Here is an 18,024-nt window from a genome sequence, read left to right as displayed (position 1 = left end):
AGCGTGGACATAAATGCTGTTGTTTTCTAATTATTTGGGGAGAGGAGGAGAAGAGGGATCTTCATGGTACAAATGGGGCAGGTAGTAAAACTGAGATAAAGAGAACTAAAACCCAAATGCCCCTTGTTCCTTTGGACTGCATCCCTGCTTTTCTCGGCATCACTTCACAGTTTAGCTTTAAACCCTCTTATTCAGGACTATGGGAGAAGAAGATAAAGGAAGGGAGTTAACCAGTAGAGGAAAGGAGGGCGTTGGCCTCAGTGTTGGGTACTGAAGGGCTTCTGCTTTTGTGGTGTAATTCTGTGCTGGAATAAGCCAGACTCTGTTACTTTATTGGGCAAAGCTCCCGTTGACTTGTGCTTGATTAACAGCCCTGGGATCTGGCTCTGCACAGTTGTGATGAGAGATGCATTTCAGCTCAGCCCGCCAGCACTGATCCCCCCAGCTGCTACTTCCCAGAACTTCCCAGCTACTGTTGGTGTGCACTATTCGAGGAGGGAAGTTTCTCTCTGAGCAGCTGCAAAATACTGTACTATGCATGCTGAAAGGCAAAGCCATTGTCTGGCAAGAGGGAATGAGGGTTAGGCAAATGGCAGAGCAGAAATCCCTCACCTTTTCTCCTTTCCAGCCCATCCGCAGTGCCATTGCCAAGAAAGTTTTGGACTTGGCTTCTTTCTTTCTTTTTTTTTTTTTTTTTTTTTTAGTTTTAATGTGATCGGGTTGGTTTTGTGGTTGCCTTTGGGGATTTTGCAGTGCAAAGGCCATTGGTATTTGGCATTAGTTAAGACCTTCTATGGGTCTGTCTTGATGGTACCAGAAGATACAGACTCTTAGGGAGTTGTTTGTTTGTTTGTTTGTTTGTTTGCTTGAATGGAGCCAGCAGACCTGCTTGCAAGCCGCTTTTAGCATCTTGGGGAGTTAGAGACCACCCATGGTGCTTCACACAGGTTTGTGGTGAAGTATGGTCTCTTCTAAGTAATAGCAGGATTACAAAAGCACCGGGCTGAGCACACACATATGGGGCTGCCTAAAATTTCCTTCTTCAGACAGGTTTTGAGGTTTCACCTGGTGCTCGTTGTACATGGCTTTATAATGGATGCACTCAGTTTGAAAATCTGCATGTCAGACATGTGCAGGCAAACTGTACTGCTGCTGTGCTCCTACCATGTCCAGCAGCCACTTCATGCAGAGAATAGTCTGGTCAGTACTGTCTTTTAAAACCAAATATTTTGCTGTACTTGTCTAATGAGCACTGGCCATGTTTTATTACAAGTAAACTCAAAGAACACCACTCATCCCCTCAAAAAAATAAACAGTCAAACTATAGACTGGAAAAGTTAGATTGTGCACAGGGCTGTTATTAAACCACCTCAGATGCCCCATCGGTGTCTGAATTAAGAATAAACAGACAAACAGAAGGCCTGCAGGCTTCCTAGTGTTTAGCAAAAGAGGGGCAATTAATGGATTGGGTGTGAAGCTGCATTGTGATTTTTATGAAAGATTTTGGAAAGGGTGTTAAACTGATGGAATCCATAACATTTGGCACAGGGTTTACTGGTTTTAATTTCACATTCTTCTTACATTCTTAACTCATGTCTCATGTACATCTAATGAACAGGAGAAACTATTTGTGTAACATTTTCGCAGTATCTTCACTTTGTGGTTTAAATATGAAATGGTTAAGCATGGAAATGTGAACTATATATTATTTGGTTTCAATTACAGAATTATTAATGCTATGGCACATGTGGTGTTTGCATATTCTGCTTTGTCATTAAAACCTTGCTGTGTATCTCCTTGATGGTAGTTCCTTTTAAGCTGAGCAGTAATGTGGCTTGAATGAAGAGTTTAGGGTTTAGCAAATGAGGAATACAGAGGAGCTGATGCTCCGTCAGCTCTTCTGTGTTGATGGTGACGTGCTCCTGTCATGTTCACTCTCTGTGCTTGAGAACTGCCTTTTGAGAAGCAACAGCATCAAGCTGGCTGAAATTGCTCTGGGGTCAATATCTTTATCCTTCTTCAGGGAAGGAAAGTGGATCCTGCCATCCTCTCTATGGACCACAGTGTATTTCCATTCCTTTTGTTTTAAGACCATAATTCCTATTGTTTGTTCAGGTTCTTTCCAGTCCAGAAAGTAGTAATGATATGAGCATGAAATGAGTTGTATGAAAGGCTGGACACTAAATCATGGGGCAGAAGTGGATGTAAACAACTGGATTTCTAAGCGCACTTATCTGGTTGGTTTTCTAGGTAGAGGGGGGATATCACTAGGGAAATGGTGCTGATTTGTTTTGTTGTGAAAAAAACCCTGATATTTTGGCCTAATTGTCTGAATTTCTGGAGTTGTATACCATCTGAAGGGTGATTTATGAGAAAAGTAAGGAATACTTCTCCTTTGTTTGAAATTGGTCTCCCCAAATATGCAGCTGTTGTACACACAGAGCCAAGAAAAACAGATGTGGGAAGAAGAAACCGGAGAACATAAGAACATATAATAAAATAGATTATCCCATGCCCAGAAAACTACATTTCTCCCTTATATGATGGATATATAGCTTACACCAATATATAAAGACAGTATTAAGAGAAAGGGAGGGACAAGTGAATTACAGCAGTGCAGTCCCTGGTACTCCATAGCTTTTATGGGGCTGCTATGCCTCACTGCAGAAGGATTCTGTTTTACAGCATCCACTTTGTGTTCCACTTTCCTCCTGGATTTTCAGGAGTGTTACTTTGTTATTGATGTTGCTGGTGAATTGTGGCTTTAATTGATGGAGGCCATACGTGGGGAAAAGAGCTTCTGGTGCATCTTCGTGCCGTTGTCACGGCTTTTTCTCGGTACCTTCCTACAGTAAATCTACCCTTACGCTTCTGACAGTGCAGCTGTAGCAACTGAGCTGATTGATTACATGTAGGTTCACACCAGTCTTTGAGAAAGCAAATCCACTTACATTTCTCAGGGAATGTGCTTTTTCATTATATTTTCTTAACTTTTACCAGTAGCTGAAATGACTCTAAGCTTTAATGATGTTAATGCTATTTTATGTATTGTATCTAATCTTTGATACACAGGACATCCCTAACAACTAATGGATTCAAGGTCTGTCCCTATGTAATTAATTCCTCTCTTTATGTTTTTAGGCTGTTGGAATAATGGAAAAGCATTTAATTTAGGGTATATTTGTGAATCTTCCCTGAGGCTGATTCATGCATAAAACTTAGAAATGAGGTGCTGCTCAGCTAGTAACTTTTCAACAGGATCCCCTCCTTTCAGCAAAGAGACCTCTTGTTTTGAGGTAGCAATTGCCTCTTATATTTGGCCAAATCAAATACTGGTGCAGATCAGCACTGCTTCATTGTCTGTAGCAAAGTAATGCCCATTCCCAAACCTAAGGCTTTAATTGACTGCATAGAGGCCACCTTGTCACAAATTAATAGGAAAGTTATACTTGATTTTATGCGACTGGCAGTGTTTGGTTGTTTGGTTGGTTGTTTTCCAGAATTTAAACCACTTGACAAAATCTTAAAATGTGTGTGTGGCACTGGTTTTTGTTGTGTGGGGCCTTTTTTATATTCTAATAATTCTTCTTGATATCTATGTTGAGGGACTTATTACACTGGCATGCTGGAAGAGAGGTAGACACAAAAGTTTGTGCCATTTCCAAAACTTAAAATAAAAAATTGGTTTTACCTGATTTACCCTCTTGGTGCACCTCGTTTTGCTTAAGAAAAAAAACAAACCCAAACAAGAAAAACGTACAAACACCAACCCCCCAAAGCAGAGTACAGCAAAAATATTACAGCTCAGTGGGAGGCATAATACAGATTTGCTTCATGTAGTAATGTCTTTGATTCCTTTTTCTTTCATGTGTGGTGCTATCATTTATAATGCTAGTTTTTGTTTGCATGTCTCTAACTATGGTGTTTACTCCCAGGAATTGTTTTGTGATGGCTGATTGCCCCAAATAAAGGATGGTTAGATAACCTTGTCTTTAGCTAAAAGAACTTGGGTTTTTTTCAGCAGACAAAATACAATTATTGTTAGAATACAAAAATCAAATATCTTCACCCAGTAACCTGCAGAGGGAATAAAAAGAAATGCAACCTTCTGTAATAATTTGCAGCCCAATATTCACAATCTTGTTGAGAAATGCAACTCTTTTATTGAAATTCAAACTAAAAATGCATTTAGTTCTTTTTGGTTTTTCCTACTTACAACATATTCAGAGACACAGTAAAATAGTGTTAACTTAGAGGCTAAAGACCTAATAAAAGATATGGTTTCCATTTTATACACCAAAACTTCACTCAGAATAAAAATTTGGACAGGTTTAAGGAAACATGTTGGTAAGTGAAAAGTGACACCTGCCAGAGATGTGACTACTGTCATCATTTTGATGTATATTCCACACTCATTCCCTCTGATATCCTATATGCACAGCAAAGATTGTTCTAAGCTAAATCCTTGATAAAAACATACATAGAGTCACTGGAAGGCATAAAATCCAAGTAGAGATTTTGTTGTTGGACCCTCCTCTAATTTCATCAGGTGTATGTGTTTTCATTGCAGACTTGTTAAATTACTGTCACCCCAGCTACTTTTATATTCCAAAGGTGGTATTTTAGATAAAAAAGGCAGTGCTGATACACTGCAAAATGCATCTTTCTGTTTCCCTGAGGTTCTGCAATCTTTCAGTATCTCACAACTGTAGGAAAAAAGTAGTGCCATAATGAGTAGAAGTTATGAGATCTGATTTCCTATAGCTTTGTGCTGAATGTGTGAATTTTCTTGTGTCCAATAAATTAACATAGGAAATTTCCCTCTGCAGGAACATTATCTTTCCCCTGCCCTACCATCCATACATGTACAGAACTTGATCAGACAGTATTTTTATAACTGCTACCATTCTGTCAAAACCTCATTGAAACTGCCCTGGAAAACTGGAAGTTATTTTGCAAGATAGACAAATGGATAGAAGCACCTGTAGAGGCAGTTGTATAAAGTGGCTTCCTCGGGAAGGTGGACTGATAATAAAAACTGACTAGCTTAATTCCAGCTGCTCTGACTATGCTGGAGCAGATAACCTGTGCCTCTGTTTGTCATGGAGGGAGGAAGCGAGAGCAGCCCCTTTATCACCAGATTTGATTTGCTGCAACTCAGAAGTGTTGTTCTGCTTCTAGGAGATCTCTGAATGGATTTCATTCTGCAGTGGTATCAGCTGGAGAGTGATTGATTTGGTTGTGCTCTTTTTCTTCCCTATTGTGTAAGAGTTGTGGAGATTTCAAAAAATGTTTCTTTTATAGCATTAGCTGAAGGGCCAGGGGAAAAAAAAAAATCAACAGCATGTCCCCTCTCAATCCTTTTCATCCCCCCACCAGTAAAATCCAGGAAAGCTGATTTGCTGTGCTTCAATTTTGGCTATGTATTTTTTTCCAAATTGTTAAGCTTTCATTGTTGTTGATATTGCTTTAGAAATGGGAAATGTAGTATTACATTTTGAAACCTCAAAATATACATACAGTGGAAATTTTGTGAATTTAAAAATATTCCACAGCTTCAAGGGTGGTCAGAATGCTGCCTTCCTGGGTAGATGTCTTGTTCCTTTGCATCCATATTTTCTGATGTCTGGTAAGGTTCTGTAGCTCTTCTGGTCAGGGCCTGGTGCTAATAATGCCAAGGTCATGGGTTTGATCTCTGTATGGGCCATTCACTTAAGAGTTGGGCTTGGTGATCCTTGTGGGTCCCTTCCAACTTAGAATATTCTATAATCCTAATTATAAATAAATACATATTTAAAAATGCTTGGCTGTTCCAGTAGTCAGGCTTGGTCAGCCCCTCTCTGAGAAGCATCTGTTGGGAAGTCAAAAGAGAAGTGTGTATCAGGATGGTTTTCCTTTCCTCTCCTTTTCCCCCCTTGTTTTCATTTCTCTTCCTGTAAGGGAACATCTGAGGCTCACAGGGTTGGGGATATTTGAATAAATGAGACAGGCTGACATCACTATCTTTTATACTGGCAATGACTATCTACGTAAACCTGAACTCCTGGAGTACCTAACAATCAGCTGAGCTAAACAGATTGCCCAGAGTAGCTGTAGGTTGTTTGAAATAGCTTTTTACCCATCGTTTATACACTTGAGAAAGTTTTTTCAAGTGCAGTTGGTACTGCAAAGATCAGTTTAAATTAAAAACAAACAAGCAAACAACAAAACAAGAAAAAGCCTACACATGGAGAAGATGATGATACTTATCAGAAGTGAGTTAAAGAGTCCGAGGGGCAGAGACACCTGCCACTAGGCCAGGTTGGTCAGGGCCCTCTCCAGCCTGGCCTTAAACAGTTTCAGGATTGAGGCATCCACAATTTCTCTTAGCAACCTGTGCCAGTGCCTCGCCACCCTTACAGTAAAGAATTTCGTCCCCCATATTTACATATCTGTATATTTCTTCTCCCTACATATCCTCCAGCTACAAATATGGGTGCTAGGAGGGTAAAGTTTCATGCCAAAACCTTGGCACTTGATGACATTGCCCGAGTGGGATCTGCTGAGATGAAAACTATTTGTGTGTGAGATCTGATCTATTTGCTCTGTCTGGTTACTCAGCAGCTAGACTTGGGGAAGGAGTGCACAGTCTAAAAGAAACTGTTGACAAACAAAAGAAGAAACAAAGAGATCTATCCTTGGTCTTCTCTCTGGGGCCAGAACTCTGCTTGTGTTCTGACAGGACTCCTAAAGCTGAAATTTCTGTGGCAAGACACAGGTGCAGATGGGGCCCTTCAGAGCCATCCTGGGCACTCCCACTGCCACCACCCCTCTTGCCCCTCCACCGCTGTGGAGGAGGGAGATGCCCACCAGCTGTGTTTCTTCATGTCTCTTTAACGCTATCCTGCTGGTTTGGTCAGCTGACTTGTCCCCCTGCTTGAATTAATTTCTGCTATGAAACTGAAAAGCTGGCTATGAAAATTTTCGGGTTTTAACTTTTGTCTTTCCTGTTTAGAGCACCCGCTCAGGTAGCTGTTTCTCCTGGTGGTTCTGAATCACGGCACCTCTGGATCCTGCTCCTGTCTCTGCTCCACAGGGCTGGGGAACAGCCAACAACAACCCTTCAGAGACAGCTGGGGACTCTGGGACTTCTTGGAGTCTTAGTCTGTGTCTGATGCTTGCGATGGCTTCAGGCAACTCTGGTTGCTTCTGGGTCTTAGATCTGCTAAAAGATCTTTGCTGGAGCCTCTGGGCCCTGTATTAGACAGCAGCTGATTCCCTGCAAAGCTGCCATTAATTCAGACCTCTAGAGCTATGATGGACTTGGGCAGGCCTGTCTCGCTCTTGGCCAGGGGAATTGGTGTTGTCCGACATCCTTGCCTGGATGCAGTTGAAACTTTTTACTGGAGCAGCTTTTTTGGAATGGTTCACTGACAGCAGCAATTGCTTCTGTCTTGTTCCTCCATTAAGTGAAAAATGCTGGTGTGGTAGAACAGCATTCCTGTGTCAGTGAGGGCCTCTTCTGGAACTGTTTCAGACTCTGTAGATGGCTTGCTGGAAGGAGTTGGCTGAGGAACAGTTGTCCCAAGCTGACTGTGACAGCCAGAGCTGTCCTGATGGATGCTTTGTGCAGCACTGCATCCGTGGGACTGAGCCTGGTCACCTCCACTACCTGCCATCTGCAGGGCCAGGATGACAACACCACACCATCAGTGATTTTAGAGATTTAAGCAGCAGCAGTTAGCTCCGGAGGATGAGGTACCAACAAGGTTCTCATCTGGTTGGTTTTGTTTATTGCTAATGCTCAAGTAGTAGAGATGAGAATCACCAGGAGCTACCCTAAGCATCTCCTATAATAACTTTCTTACTGGATCTAAGTCTTGCAAATATTTTCTACTCCATTCCTCTCTTGTCTTCAGTCCTGTAAGAGCTTTATGCTTCACCCAGTTAAAACCTTTCTGGGTCTCATGTGTGATAAGAGTCCTTAAACAAAAACATGCTTTAGACTCACAGGCCATAGTATGTGTGTGTCAACTTCAGCTACATGTGTGCCTTTCCCTTTAGATGTTCCTAGGCAGCTGGGGAAGGTGCCCTAAAATAGGATTTTGATGATAAAGATATTAAAAACAAAACCAAGAAAAAGAACCCAGAAAATTTGCATGAAGAGTACAGTACACGAACTGTCCTAGTTAATGACCTCTCTGAGAAGCTTATCAAGCAAACACTGGAGAGTCTTTGAACTTGCCCTTAACACAGGCATTGATATTGGGCTCATCAGTGCTGCAGAATTACAGTATACTTCAGGGAATTGTTTATCACTGCAATCCTCAAAAACAGGATGACTGGAATGGTTAGAGGCAAACACCAGCCATTTTGTCCTGGTATGGGCTGGGCTTTCGAACACTTGAGATAATGAAAGCTGTATTCTGTCTTGCTTTATGGATGTTATCCTGCCTGCTATCATCTTTAAGCATCTGGGAAATTGCATTGCATTTAAGTGGACTAACTCAGGATTTCTAAATAAAATAAAAATAATTTCCTGCATTTTATTCTGAAATTTTAAATTTTATTTCCTCTCAGAATTTGTGGTTGCACAGATGAGGTAGATCCAAACTGATGTACCTTGTGTCTTGGTTTCTACCACCTTGGGGCATCTTTGGCTCTAGGCTTTTGTGAGTCCTTTACTGAAGTGATCATTTCAATAGAAGAGCACTGAACTTTGAGTTGGGTTTGTTAGAACTCAACAACATCACTGTATTCTTGTCTGTAACCAAACAGTAGTAGTAAGAATACTTATAAACTGCTCTTATAAATTGCTTTTGTTTTCAGAACTTCTGAAATTAATTCACTGATCACTGATCATTCCACATCTGCAGTACAGCACTGCTGACAGATAATTTTTTGAAGGCAAAACACTGGCATGAGATGTCTTTGCTGTAAACATTGTGGCTGGACTACTACAACATGGACCTGGAAAGACAAGGAGAAGCTCATTATAAGAGGTGACATCAGGAGGAGCAGTACCTTCCTCTCTGAAAATGGAGAATTTTATGATCTCCCTCCTCCAGTGTGATTAGTCATTGGGAGAGCAGCTGTTCACCACGTACTGGGCAGCTTTCCAGCGGTGTGACATGATTGACATGCCCCAATCATCACCCATTTCTGCCTACACTTCTGGCTTACATGCTTGGAATGTTCCTTTCGTCAGCTTTTCAGTCAACAGGAGGCTGGAGCCTGTGTGAAAGTGAGATGAGGGTACTTCTACAGCAAACAAGCCTTCTCGTTTCACGCGTCCTTACTGCAGTTCTCTTCTTTCACTGGGATTACACTTGAGTTAGCAAAGCCAACAAGGGGCTCCCTCAACCTGGGGATCACATTGCAATGTAAAAGTTTTTTAATTCAGCAATTCTGGGTTAAATAATCTTCTGCAACTAAAATAAGAAGACTCTTATCTTTTTTTCCAAGAAGGTTCGTTTCTAAGTGCTTGGATGATGCTGAGTGACTGAAGGAGAGATTCCACAGTTAATCTTAACATTTTTGTATAGTCCCCTGAAATTATATCTGTCATCCCTTCCCCCTCCAAGGGGGACATAATTGCATCTTAGTGGAAGGGTTTTTGCAAGGGTTGTGAAAATATCTCTTGCACTGACTGAAATGTGACTGACTTACTTGGAAATAAAACCTGTGCTAGGGAACCATAAGAAACAGATGAGCTATGGCTGTCCCAGATTTTGGATATGCTCTTTGGTCTCTCTTTGCACTTCAAAAGCTTTATATAATTGTCAGAATTAATCAATGAGTTACGCTTATATGAAGAAAACTAAAACAGAAAGGTTAGTTGCTTGAGAGCAAAACCAAAAAAAAAGCAATAATCCTTTTCTTCTTAGTTCCCCAGTAGACATATTTGATGGTCTTGTGGCTTGTTCTCTTCTTTCTTATTCCGAAGGAGGGGATGTCTCTTCACCCCTGGTGCTGCACTCCCACAGACATGAGTGGGGATGGCTCCCTTTGAGCAGGGCTGCTGTGGTCAGAGCCTGAATGACCCCTGGGGCCTTGAACCACTGGAAGGGGAGGAGCAACTCATGACCTTGCAGGGAAAAATGGTGAAAAACATTATACTCCAGCCGCTGGTTGTTCTTTCATTGCTCCCTTGAAAAATAAGGATTAATAAAACAGCAGAAGAGTGGCATATTTAGGTCTTGGGTTACCTTGTTTTTCAGCATCTCGGCAGCTCAGTAGCTGCTCCTGAGAGCTCCAGTATCAACTGGACAATCAGTGCTCAGAGAAAAGAGCTTTATGTTTCCTTCAGTGTTAAAGGACAAGAGGTACCTGCCTCGCTGGCAAATTTGATTAATTGTCGCTTGTCTAGAGGAGAGGAGTTATGGCCTGCTGGCTTTTCAGACTGCCTTGTCTGCCTTGCCTCTCCTACAAGGCTATGGAAAGGAGTGGAGGGGAGGATATTGTAGAATTTGTCAGTGTGATGCTGATATACAGCGAAGTGCATGAGTATAAATATACTTCTCCTTTTTAAACTGCTCTGCATCCACAAATAAGCAGATTATAATAAAGTATGGGGTAAATCTCTTAATTTTTTTCACAGAGAAGAGCAGTCATGAAAAGCAGATCAGCTTCCAAAACTGCTCCTTTCCCAAATGCAACATTTCTATATATACACCAGTGTGGTCCATCACTGACATCCTAATAGCAATGGAATAAAATTGTCTTTTAATGCCTGTGCTTATTCCTTGTTCCCTCAATAGCTGCTCAAAACATGACTCCACTGATAAGCATTCGTCAGGTTTTGTTTAGAAGAATTGTTTTCTATGTTGTCCCTGTGCGAGAGTCGGGGGAAAGGAGGTTCTGGAAACAGAAGAGCTGCCATTTTACTGAAAATCTCAACTTTTATTTTATATTTTGCTTAAAACTTCTGTAAAATTATTGTGTTAAATAAAAAGAAAGAAACTAGTGAGGCTTTGTTACTTATTTGAAAAATGGAAAGAAGACCCTTTAAAGATTCTCATCCTCCTCATCATACGAAATTCTTATTTTCGCTGCTTATTTAAGCACACAAAGTCACAATTTTTGTAACTAATAGCAATCTGAATTATGCCCCAAGAAGTCAAAAATATAGTCCTAGCTGTGTTACAGGCCTATGTCCAGATAATGATGATGATCACAATCATGTTTTCATTTGGGGGGTTGTGGAAGACAGGACTGTAGTGAGGCATTTTAAAACCAGAGCTGGGCTCCCCATCGGGTCTTCCCCACTCCAAACTTTTCTCCTGCTCTTCATTTTCACATTATGATTGTTTTCTTTATCTGTGTGTCCTTCTTAGTCTGCTCTCCTGACAGCCCAGCTGGTACTGTTCATAATTGGCAGGCCATTCAGGGCTTAGACAAAAATAGCTGTAAATTAAAACACGATTGACTGACCACTCTCTCCCCTGCCTTGCACCTTCTGTAGATACTTCTATGTGTGGAAAGTGAGTGGGAAATTATATCATTTTGTTCTAGTAAGATTTTATGCATGCTTTGCACGGATGTAAAGGACTACAGACTGGTAGTATAGACACAGAGACAATAATTTACATTAAGGCTTGTGTGCTAGTTCTTCCTTTGGTTCACACTTTCCACTTTTCGTGCATTTCATTAATTTTAATTATTTATAATATTAATAATAAATCAGTCTTCCTTCTATTCTGTCCCAGGGGAACCCTATCATGAAAGTTAAAAATTAGGTATGTTATTACTGTATCTGCTAAGCCTTAGAAGCCAGATTATTCTAGATAGTGATATCTGGAGAGTATGATGATAATTTTAGATAGTCATTCACCTAGATAGTGAATTGGAATTGAAAGAGGGGTGGAGGGTGTCAAGCTATTACAAGCTCTGTAACAGCACCTCTGGAAACCTCAATGGTGATTTAATAATGAAAAAAAGACTCGAAAAGCATTAAAAAAAAATGAAAATCCAAAACTTACAATGGTCCTTACCTGTAACAAGACTGATTAATAAAATACTTTTGAAATGCTAATTATTAAGATGAAAGGCAAATAATTAGTCTGTGTAATTATTAACCAGCTTTCAGAACTGACCTGACAGCTGTTTCCTGTGTTTTGGAAAAGATGATGGGCAGAGGGAGAAGGCTGCCACAGTGATCCACCCATCCTTACTGACAGACACATACTGAGAGGTGGAAAGCCCACAATGGGTACTGCAGCTCAGACAGAAAGGAAGGCAGGCAGGTAAGCATGCTCATGTTGAGTGAATGGAAGACATGCTTAGGTTTGACCCAATCTAAATCACCTCCTCCTCTGAACAATGAGAAGTTCTGGGAAGTTTTTGGCAGGTTTTGGCATCTGTTTTGTTGGCTGTGTGGGGTTTAGAGTCTGTACCTTGCTAAAGGGGCAGTTCTTCTTGTAGCAGGTTTACAAAGGAGTCTGTGCCCAGTGTTCTGGTCTAGCATCCATAAATGGGGTCACAGCTCTCCTAAGTCTACAGGTTGGAAGAGCTTTTGCAGTAATGGCTTTCCTTAGAGCAGGTATCCAATTTCTCTGAAGTCCTTTTAGGTCCAGTTGACCCAGGAGAAGGAATTCTTAGCAGGAGTGTTCTGTTCCTTCCCCATCCAGTCATTGTACAAACAAGAACTCAGCCTCTTGTGAGTAAATTACTATGTTTGGTTTAAATGTCTTCAGATTTCAGCAAGTTCAAGATGTGCAGCCAGACTTGTTTTAATTCTCCCTTCCCCTCTCCCATGAACTTTTGCGCAAAGAAAGTTTCTGGGCTGAGTTTTGACTAGCTTCTGACTTTGCATATACTTCTTTTCCTACATGCTTGCTGGCATATTTGTTATATTCATGGGGTAATTGCTGTTCTGTACCACATGGAGACCTTGATCTGCCACTGAAGCAAATACAGTTCCTGCATGGAAGGCAGAAGCTTTTTTTTGAAGGTTGTCACAAAGCTCCTACTCTTGCAGCAGGTAATAGATTTCAAAGTCATAAGGAAAGCTGTCAGAGGGAGCAGGCTGAATATCGCCCTAAGGCACATGGATATCTGTTTAATTTTTTTCCTTTTGTAATTAATTAATACAGACTAAAGGTTCTCAGGACTTGGAACATTAGGAGTATCTTCAAAGTGGATTTGTTGGCAGAGGCTGGAATGCAGGATCAAGGATGCATAATAGATTCTTTGCTGCATGGCCCATGGCTCAAAGAACTGGGACTCATCTCACAATGCAGAAGTCGATGGGGATTTTTTTATTTCTTTTGTGTAATCTATTGTGAACACCTGTTGAGCAGTGCTTAATGCCTAGTTGACTGACTTACCATAACACTGAAAGTAAATATGCTATGTTTGGGTTATTTTGAACCAAAAGCCCATTTTAGGATGTAGTTAGCTTCACATGCCTTCCTTGGTGCAGAAGAGGACAGAATTTGAAAATGTGTGTTTTTTAAATGGAAAAAGAGAGTCTGTGTGTGTTGGACAGTAATTCTTTTTACTTCTCTGAGGAGCGCATGAGAGTGCAGAACATGAGAGTGTTGTGGAACTGAAACAAAGGGTGGAGAAGGAATTAGTGTTTTGCAGGACCCTGCTGTAAAGCTGACAGCTGACTTGCTTTGCAGCTTTTCTTCCTTTCACAGTTTCTGATCCTGGGAGAACCAACCTAGGTTCTCCCCAGTTTTGTGTTCTGAGTGCAGGCACATGCCAATATGTTGGCAGGCAGCTGTAACCAAGCTCTCCGCAGGGTAAACTAGAACAGAACCTGAAGAGCTGTCCCAGAAGAATGAGGGGAGGGATGTGTGAAAATGGATGGGCAGAGGAACTAGAGGGAAATGACTCCTATGAGTTCCTCATTACCACTCATCTGACTTTTATATATATTTTAATGGGTTGCTCTTAGTCTTGGTGAGCCTGCTGTGTTGGCTCCTGTGCATTTGGCTGTCCCTGCATGGTAGGATGCTTGCTGAGACAAGGATGAGAGATGGGGAAAATATGTTCATGTTGTTTGGTAGCGGGTGAATACCTGAAGTGATTCCAGGTGAACCACCTTCTAAACTGCTGCCACACCTGAACTAATTATCTGCAGAGAGGTATTTTTATTTACTGTGAGGAAGTCCCCAGAAGTTGTGCTGTCTGTGTAGGAAGAAGAGGTTAAATCATTCCTGTAACCCCTTTCTCACACTCATTTTCTGTTAGAATTGTTGTCATCTGTATTCTCTAGGTAGTATTGAGAGCAAACTGATAATTGTTGCTTTGGTAAGCTGTTGGTACAATCACTTTTTTCTAGGTTAAATGATTTATGATGTTTTACTACAGCCTCATAAACAGGAAAAGCCAGCCTAAAGACAGAAGAGAGATACTAATTAGAGAATGATAGAAATACAAATTTAAAGCAGCCACAGTAAGGCAGAGAATTTAAACAAAAGAGCGTCCCTTTATTACAACCTAAGCCTTAATTACATATCCTAAGCCCTCCATTATATCCTGAGCTTAATGGTAGAAAACAGGGGATGGGAAAACTAAGCCTTCACAGCCATATTTGGCAGAAGCTCTGGAACAAGATTTGCCATTAGAGGAGAAAGTAGGAAGTGAGCCCTCATGAGGAGCACCTGAGAGACATCAGGGTGCTCTAACGTGGCCAAGAGGAGATGAGGAGAACCTGGGGTTCCTGCCACCACGGAATGGGACAGAAGTAAGTTGGTGAGTGCAGGCTGCATGCCCCCTGAAGTAGCTAAGGGAGAAAGTGATGGTCAAATATGACTTGGTGATGTACTTTACTGTTTTGTCATTTAAAAAAAAATGTTTAACTCTACATTGGTGGTGTGAATTTGTCACAGGATGGCTTAACAGGCTCCCAGATTGTTTGTCAGCCACCGTGAATGGTGTTTTCTTGAGTGTATGTTCAAGGAATTGTTATTTTGGGGGACTGGTAGCACCAGACGTTGATCTTGCAGAAGGAATGTATTTAGTAAATTATGGAAGTATACAGAATGCAACTCCTTTACTTCTCAGTATTAAATGATAGAAAGATTTCTCTACTATGTGTGTGGACCCTCTTCTACAGACTTGCTTTTTTTCATTACTTCCCGTCCTCCCCAAAGTGGTCACTGAGGAGGCACATGTCCTGCTTCAGTTGGTGTACAGGGCTGTGATCAGCCCTGCAAGCTGGTTTTTCTTCCAGAGAATCCTGGACTTCATATGTTTTCCTAGTTTATTTTTCTTTGCTTCCAAATGCACTGGATTGTCTAGCTAGTTTAAACTGAGTGCGTTCATTAAGTCTGAATAATGAAAGCATCCCTTTTTCCTCTCGGCTTAGTACAGACAATACAAAGAAATCCATAACCTAGATAATCATGAAGGCTTAAACCCCCCCAGTTCATTTACTAAAAGTAGATTCCTCAAAGTTTTAAGAGTTAGGATGAGGTTATTTTGCTTTGGCTTCTTTTGTGCGTGAGCATGTGTGGTTTCTGAGACAGAGTTGCCTTTTAATTAAAAATAGGTGGAATTTTTTTTCCTAGCAAAAAAAAATGCACTTATCTAGCCACCTCTGGTTAATAGTTTGAATTTTTGCTTCAAGTAATGGGAGTTCTACAGAATTTCTGAATAAAATCATTAAGTATTTTGCATAAGAGTATTTTCTAATTGCATTATATTACGTTGAGTTGAACACCCAGAGAGATGATAGATATTAGAGGACAGTCTAATGAAGACTTAGTATATGTCCATAGTATCTTAATATTTCAATGCTTAATATTATCCACCTATATTATCTCTATAGGCAGAAAATTGTCATCTGTTATCCCTTTTCTACAGATGAAGTGGAACACTGAGACAATTAGATATATCCTTTCCTACTTGTTTTTAAAAGCATCAGGGCCCAAGTTCATGCAAAAATAATATGGCAGTGTCAGGAGCTAAACTTCACTTTTAGGCATAGATGACATTCCTCTTTCCTCAGTTGAACTGCCTGCAAAGGGGATTTTGAAAGCTTCATACCATGAGCAAAAGCTTCCTGTGGATGCTTTCCTCTGTTGCTTCCAATGCAATTTTGGCAGGTGTTGTTTATGGTCTCCTTTAGTAGCAGCTTGTGTGAAGCATAGAATTGCTCAGGGAGAGAGCAGTTAGACTCACAAGAACAGCGTGTGTGGAAATGGAAGAAGGTCTCTACCTCCATTTTGAGATCTGTGGGTTGTCGTGGGCTCCATTCCCAGCTGATAGAGGCACTGGATAAGTCTCCATGCAACTCCAGTCCCAACTTTGTGGAAAGTTTGTAGTCTTTATTCCCAGCATCTGACCAGGAAAAGAGTTTGTCTCCATTGCTGCTATCTATTCATGGGCATTCAGGGAGCACAGTTGGATTTTTCTACCCATACAGAACTAAAGCTAGGACTTGGCCGTATTGTAGGTAAAGAAAATGATAAATTCTTCTGTGCTTATATTATACAGTTTTCACATCTGCAATGTAAAATATATCAGCAGCTGGGACACTGCAAAACCTGGGCTGTTTTCTTGTGTTCAAATGCTTCTGCCTTTTTTTTTTTTTTTTTTTTAATGCATAGTTTTGCCCTTGGCATGGTATTTCTCTGTCAAAAGCACTGGGGTGAAGAACCACGCAGCCCTCACCTTGTGAAAAAGCTTTAGAGCAAGCTGCTGCCGTATTCTCCTGGACTGGGGGACACAAAGCTGTCTGGCCGACACCTCTGAGAAACGAGAGTGTGTCTCCACATCTCTATCTCCTTTGCATAATCTGTGATATCTGAATTAAGTTTCATGACATATTAACACTTTGAAGCTGAGTTAATATACCGTGTTGTACAATACATTATGTATGACTTGGACATCAATTGTGCTGCAGCATCAGCAATCACAGACTTGAAAATGTCTCTTCCAGTGACAGAAATCCTAAATAATACTGAAACCAAATTCTGTTGGCATAATTTTATTTTGTATTCCTTGTCCCATTACATAATCTCTTACTTGCAAAACCACTCATGTTCAAGCCATCTAGCTTCCTCTTCTCTCCTCCACGTACTTGTCACAAAGTCCCCATTCCATATCTTTCCTATTACAAATACTCCCATGGTGCTGCATGGTTAATTTTAATTTGTAACATCAGAAGTGCTAGGATTATGTTAGCTTTGCTGAGCCTGGGAACTACGATGTGAAGAAGAACAATGATGAGCATTAACATTTATAATAACGATGTGCTGCAAAAAAGAGTCAGAAAGAAGACAAACCTCACTGTGTTTTTCTCTTCTTGCATATTCACATATCATGCTCCCAAACTGAGCTAAGATAGAGCTTGTTTTGTCAGAAGTTGTCTTGTGAACTATACGTTGGTCTGACATTGGATACAGTGTGTATATATATATATATAGTCAAATATGCAGTCACAGGTTTATTGCTCTTAATAGAACTCATCTTAAGCCTGATTACTTTGTTTCAAAATTAGACTCGAAGAACACATTAATTATGGACATATCCCCAGACAACATGGCTGTCCATGGGGGATTTCTGCCCTTAGCTCTGATTAGTGTTAATAGGAGCTACCCATGTAAACTCCTAGAGGACCAAAGGAGAAATAATGTGCTGCTAACTGTGTTTTTTTGTTTAGGGTATAGAACAATGCTAAAATGTTCCAGGAGGGAATTGGTAAGAGTGACTGATAGCGCCACTCTGAAACCTTTCCTCTCTTTACCTAAATACTGTAAATATTCTTATATACAAGAGCATGTAGGGACAGAACAAGGAGGAATGGGTTAAAATTGAAAGAGAGCAGGTTCAGATTAGATTAGATTTTAGGGAAAAAATCTTTACTGTGAGGGTGCTGAGACACTGGAACAGATTTCCCAGAGAAGGCTGGGGTTCCCCATCCCTGGGAGTGTCCAAGGCCAGGCTGGATGGGGCTCTGACCAACCTGGTCTAGAGGAAGGTGTCCCTGCCTGTGGCAGGGGGGCTGGAATGAGATGATCTTTAAGGTCCCTTCCAACTCAGGTCATTCTATGATTCTCTTTGATGGATTCTGGAACTGATAAAAGCATA

At 40.9% G+C, this 18,024-nt stretch overlaps 1 long non-coding RNA gene across 1 annotated transcript; it reads left to right on the top strand.

The window, feature by feature from the left end:
* Window positions 1-1,618: 1,618 nt before the first annotated feature.
* On the top strand, window positions 1,619-17,793 carry LOC108446037. The gene is made up of 3 exons (XR_001861142.1): window positions 1,619-1,630; window positions 13,074-13,080; window positions 17,711-17,793. It is a non-coding gene; the product is annotated as an uncharacterized LOC108446037 (long non-coding RNA).
* Window positions 17,794-18,024: the final 231 nt, after the last annotated feature.

The sequence above is a fragment of the Corvus brachyrhynchos genome, unplaced genomic scaffold (genome assembly GCF_000691975.1).
Source record: "Corvus brachyrhynchos isolate BGI_N302 unplaced genomic scaffold, ASM69197v1 scaffold152, whole genome shotgun sequence".
NCBI classification, from domain to species: Eukaryota; Metazoa; Chordata; class Aves; order Passeriformes; family Corvidae; genus Corvus; species Corvus brachyrhynchos.
The sequence above is the reverse complement of the archived record's forward strand: the minus strand, read 5'-3'. Positions and strand labels throughout refer to the sequence as shown.